General features: G+C 38.4%; 1 protein-coding gene across 2 annotated transcripts in view; it reads right to left on the bottom strand.

Moving 5' to 3' along the window:
• LOC107559592 (synaptosomal-associated protein 29-like) overlaps positions 1-5,489 on the bottom strand; it is a 10,070-nt gene extending 4,581 nt beyond the window's left edge. The window contains exon 1 of one of the 2 annotated variants that reach the window (XM_016243475.1): positions 5,413-5,489. The gene's annotated coding sequence lies outside the window, so the exon portion shown is untranslated. The remainder of the gene's footprint in view (positions 1-5,412) is intronic. The other variant, XM_016243476.1, reaches the window with a different exon arrangement.
• Between the last annotated feature and the right edge of the window lie 235 nt (positions 5,490-5,724).

Here is a 5,724-nt window from a genome sequence, read left to right as displayed (position 1 = left end):
AAGGCTGCGGTTCTCTCGGTTGGTTGTGCATCTTTTTCTTCCACACGTTTTCCTTCCACTCAACTTTCTATGAATATGCTTGGATACAGCACTCTGTGAACAGCCAGCTTCTTTAGCAATGAACTTTTGTGGCTTCTGGACATCTGTCAAGTCAGCAGTCTTCCTCGTGATTGTGTAGCCCACTGACCCAGACTGAGAGACCATTTAAAAGCTCAGGAAACCTTTGCAGGTGTTTTGAGGTAATTAGCTGATTAGGGTGACACACCATGACTTTCCAATATTGAACTTTTTCACAATATTAAAATTTTCTGAGACACTGAATTTGGGGTTTTCATTATCTGTAAGCCATAATCATCCAAATTTCAAGAAATAAAGGCTTGAAATATTCCACTCTGTGTGTAATGAATCTATATAATATATGGGTTTCACTTTCTGAAATGAGTGACAAAAAATATTGACCTTTTCCATGATATTCTAATTTTTTGAGATGTACCTGTACATTCATATAAACTCCTACCTCTAACTGAATCGTGATTTGTTTAGCATCTCAACCGATTTGAATCGCGGTTAATCGTTACATCCCTATGATTTATTATTAATAACATTTATTAATAATATAAATGAAGATAGTAATATTTAATTATTATTATAATACATTCATATACATAATATATTACTTCTACTACTGCTAATATTAAATATTATTGTTACTAATATGCTGTTATTAATAATTATTTCACTAATTAACATTAAATATGTTTTTATACAGGAAGTATTATACAGGAACGTTACACAAATACTACTAAAATTCTAAATAATTATTAAACTACATAATACGCTACGATTAATTATTAATAGTGTTCATGACATTATATATATAAGGTAGCGATGATCTAAAACATCTTAAGGATTACATAATAATAAAAAAGTCATAAATGCATAATGTCTGTCTTGTACAAACTACTACTACTCTGGGGCCATAGACAACTGTTTAAACTGGATGGCCTCCACCTAAACAAACTTGGTGCAAGAGTGCTAAAGGACAACATATACTTCTCCCTCCGTCATCCTTCAGTAGTGTGTGCCAAACTACTCAACCTGAATGGCACACACACACCTGGACAGAGTATGAGTGACCACAGGACTTCATATCAGCTTCCGAGTCATCATGTGGTTGACACATCCCACAAGGACACTGATAACACGCAGCCACAACAACAAGCCCTGCTCATGGACACCATCACGGCTGAGCCCTGCCCACAGAGCTCATCACAGACAGACTGTGACGTATCAGAACAGCTCCACGACTCAGCATCCAAGGACGACTTTCTGGAAAACAGCCAGGGAAGCCAGGACAACATATTTCAGCCACCGGAAACAACAGAGCCACAGCCCTGCTCACCAGACACATTATCCCTCTCTCCAACATCTCCACTTCTAAGCTTCTCACAGAAAATGGAGGAACTGGTTTATGCTGGGACCAGACTCTCCCACTCTTTTGCTGCAAGCCCCCAGATATCAACTAAAAAACGGCGGGCCCCCCAACCACCAAAGCCTGTGGGCCCAGCTCGTCTTCCTCCTCCTGTGAGAGCTTTTCGGCCGCTGCCACAACGCCAGGGCCCAAACCCTCCATCTGCTGTAGGTGAACCAAAAACAACTGATAACAGCTCCCAGTGATATGTGTCGGGTCCCCGCTATAATAGCAGCAACATTCACAAATGCTTGCAGAACAAGCGGGAACCCAGTGTGCCTGTAGTTTTCTCTATTTCTGTTTTATCACGTGATAGAAAGTCTAAGGCCTTCTTAAGCCGTACGGCTGACTTATCTAATCTGCGGCCTGTTATGCATCAAACTAATATTGCTGTTGAGACAAAATGCAATGCCATCAAGTTAGCATTTTTAAACATTCGCTCACTAAAAAATAAATCATTTCTAATCAATGACTTAATAACCACAAACAACCTGGATTTTATGTTTCTAAATGAAACATGGCTAGAAGACAGCTGCAGTGCAACGGTCCTCAATGAAACAGCCCCTCCTAACGTCACTTTCATGAGTGTTTGCAGGACTGTTAGGAGAGGTGGAGGTGTAGCTGCTCTATTTAAAGATGTCTATCAATGCAAGCAAGTGTCATTTGGTCAGTACTTGTCTTTTGAATATCTAGGGATTGTGTTGAAAGGTGCTCCACGCATTCTGTTTATCATTATTTACAGGCCTCCAAAATACTCTCCAGCCTTTGTTGAAGAGTTCACAGAAATACTATCAATGATTTCCTCAGAGTTTGACTGTTTTGCTATTGCAGGGGATTTTAATATTCACATAGATAATGCAGAAAACAAAACTACAAAAGAAATGATAACTGTTTTAAATACTTTTGACCTGATTCAGCATGTGCATGAACCCACACACAATCGGGGACATACTCTAGATTTACTCATCAGTAGAGGTCTAAACATTTCATCCATTGTTATTAAGGACGTAGCACTATCTGATCACTTCTGTATTTTCTTTGATATATTGATCTCTGTTACCACTGAATCTAGATCGGTCTCAGTCAGAAAGAGATGCATTAACGAAAACACTAGTGTGCTATTTATGGAGGCTATATCTTTAACACCAAGCATTTCTGCAGACTCTGTTGATCTTCTCCTTGATTCCTTTAACTCAAAAGTTAAGAATGTTATTGATGACATTGCTCCTTTGAAAGTCAGCAGGAAGACTGGCAGACAGAAATCAGCTTGGAGAAAATCAACAGCAGTTCAGAGTATGAAAAGACAATGCAGAAAAGCTGAGCGGATGTGGCGGAAGACGAAACTTGAAATACACTATAGCATATATAAAGACAGCCTTCGTACTTTCAATGTGGAACTAGGCAAAGCTAGACAGTCATTCTTCTCAAACCTTATAAACAGTAACTTAAACAACACTCGCACTCTTTTTGCTACTGTTGAGAGACTGACAAACCCCCCAAATCAGATTGCCAGTGAAATGCTCTCCGACAGCAAATGCAATGAGTTTGCTTCCTTCTTTTCTGAGAAGATCAATAATATCAGGAAGGCGATTAGCACATCCCCAAGTTATGCAGAGGTTAGACATATTCGACCACAATATCAAAAAGAAGATACTATGTCTGCTTTTGAAGAAATTGATAGCAAAATTTTGGAAGAAATAGTACAGCACCTTAAATCGTCAACATGCTATCTTGACACACTTCCCACATATTTTTTCAAAAGGGTGCTTAACTGTTTGGAAGCAGATCTCTTAGAAGTGGTGAACGCCTCACTTCTTTCTGGGACTTTTCCAAACTCCAAAGTTGTTAAACCCCTTCTGAAAAAGAGAAATCTTGATAACACCATATTGAGCAACTATAGACCAATATCAAATCTTCCTTTTATAGGAAAGATTATTGAAAAGGTAGTCTTTAATCAGCTGAACAAATACTTAAACTCAAATGGATACCTGGACAATTTTCAATCTGGTTTTCGACCGCATCACAGCACAGAGACAGCACTCATTAAGATAATAAATGATATTCGCTTAAATTCTGAATCTGGCAAAATATCAGTGCTGGTACTACTAGATCTCAGTGCTGCGTTTGATACTGTCGATCATAACATACTACTAGAGAGACTGGAAAACTTGGTCGGGCTTTCTGGCATGGTAATTAAATGGTTCAGGTCATACTTAGAAGGGAGAGGTTATTATGTGAGTATAGGAGAGCATAAGTCTAAGTGGACGTCCATGACATGCGGAGTCCCACAAGGCTCAATTCTTGCACCGCTCTTGTTTAGCCTGTATATGCTCCCACTAAGTCAAATAATGAGAAAGAACCAAATCGCCTATCACAGCTATGCAGATGATACCCAGATTTACCTAGCCTTATCTCCAAATGACTACAGCCCCATTGACTCCCTCTGCCAATGCATTGATGAAATTAACAGTTGGATGTGCGAGAACTTTCTTCAGTTAAACAAAGAAAAAAACGAAGTCATTGCATTTGGAAACAAAGATGAAGTTCTCAAGGTGAATGCATACCTTGACTCTAGGGGTCTAACAACTAAAAATCAAGTCAGGAATCTTGGTGTGATTCTGGAGACAGACCTTAGTTTCAGTAGTCATGTCAAAGCTGTAACTAAATCAGCATACTATCATCTCAAAAACATTGCAAGAATTAGAGGTTTTGTTTCCAGTCAAGACTTGGAGAAACTTGTTCATGCCTTTATCACCAGCAGGGTGGACTATTGTAATGGTCTCCTCACCGGCCTTCCCAAGAAGACCATTAGACAGCAGCAGCAGCAGCAGCTCTGCCAGAATTCTGCCAGAATTCTGACTAGAACCAGAAAATCTGAGCATATCACACCAGTCCTCAGGTCCTTACACTGGCTTCCAGTTATATTTAGGATTGATTTTAAAGTACTTTTACTCGTTTATAAATCACTCAATGGCCTAGGACCTAAATACATAGCAGATATGTTCACTGAATATAAACCTAACAGACCACTCAGATCATTAGGATCGAGTCAGTTAGAAATACCAAGGGTTCACACAAAACAAGGGGAATGTGCTTTTAGTTATTATGCCGCCCACAGCTGGAATCAGCTTCCAGAAGAGATCAGATGTGCTAAAACATTAGCCACATTTAAATGCAGACTCAAAACTCATCTGTTTAGCTGTGCATTTATTGAATGAGCACTGTGCTACGTCCGAACTGATTGCACTGCATTTTATGTTTAATCGTTTTCTTAAATTCATTTTAAACCTCTTAAATCAAATTGTTTTTTTTTTCAAAGTTTTTAAATTCCTTGTTTTATTGTTGTGATTATTGTTTTTATTTTATTTTACGTAAAGCACTTTGAATTACCATTGTGTATGAAATGTGCTATACAAATAAACTTGCCTTGCCTTGCCTTGCCTTGCCTTACTATGGCTGACAAACGATCATCGGAAAACACTTACAGACATAGATTAAATTAATTAAATGTGTAATCGTTTCATAATTCTCCTTATTATTAACTAGCCTGCATTTAAACTGAGCATGCTGAAGAAACTCGCGTTTGTTATCCAGCTCCGCTCCCGTGTGTTGCCTAAAACAGCATCTAAATAAAATGAACATCATCTTCGACAACGTTTCCCTTGCCTTGCCTTGCCTTGCCTTACTATGGCTGACAAACGATCATCGGAAAACACTTACAGACATAGATTAAATTAATTAAATGTGTAATCGTTTCATAATTCTCCTTATTATTAACTAGCCTGCATTTAAACTGAGCATGCTGAAGAAACTCGCGTTTGTTATCCAGCTCCGCTCCCGTGTGTTGCCTAAAACAGCATCTAAATAAAATGAACATCATCTTCGACAACGTTTCCTGATTAAAATACGATGTATTGAATATTTTATCGATAAATGTGTACCTCTGACCGCTGGTGTGTTTCTCCTGCTATCAGCTGACGCAACTTCCGGTGGTGTCACCGTGACGTCTGACAGGCCACGCCTCTTTCACGCCTTGTTGATGTTATTGTTTATGACGCTTTGTTTTGACGTTTAGGTTTCGAAATCCATTGCTAGGATCTGACCATAAAGATAGCCAGAGCTACAATATACACTTCAATAGCTTACAACAAATGTTTGCAAGTTATTCCAATTCCAAAATCATTTATTAACATATTATGTTCTATTATGATTATGATTATGATTTTTATTATCATTATTATCATCATCATTAA

Source organism: Sinocyclocheilus grahami, unplaced genomic scaffold (genome assembly GCF_001515645.1).
Source record: "Sinocyclocheilus grahami isolate Dianchi unplaced genomic scaffold, SAMN03320097.WGS_v1.1 scaffold692.1, whole genome shotgun sequence".
Taxonomy (NCBI): domain Eukaryota; kingdom Metazoa; phylum Chordata; class Actinopteri; order Cypriniformes; family Cyprinidae; genus Sinocyclocheilus; species Sinocyclocheilus grahami.
Note: the sequence above shows the minus strand (reverse complement) of the source record. Positions and strands in the feature narration are given on the sequence as shown.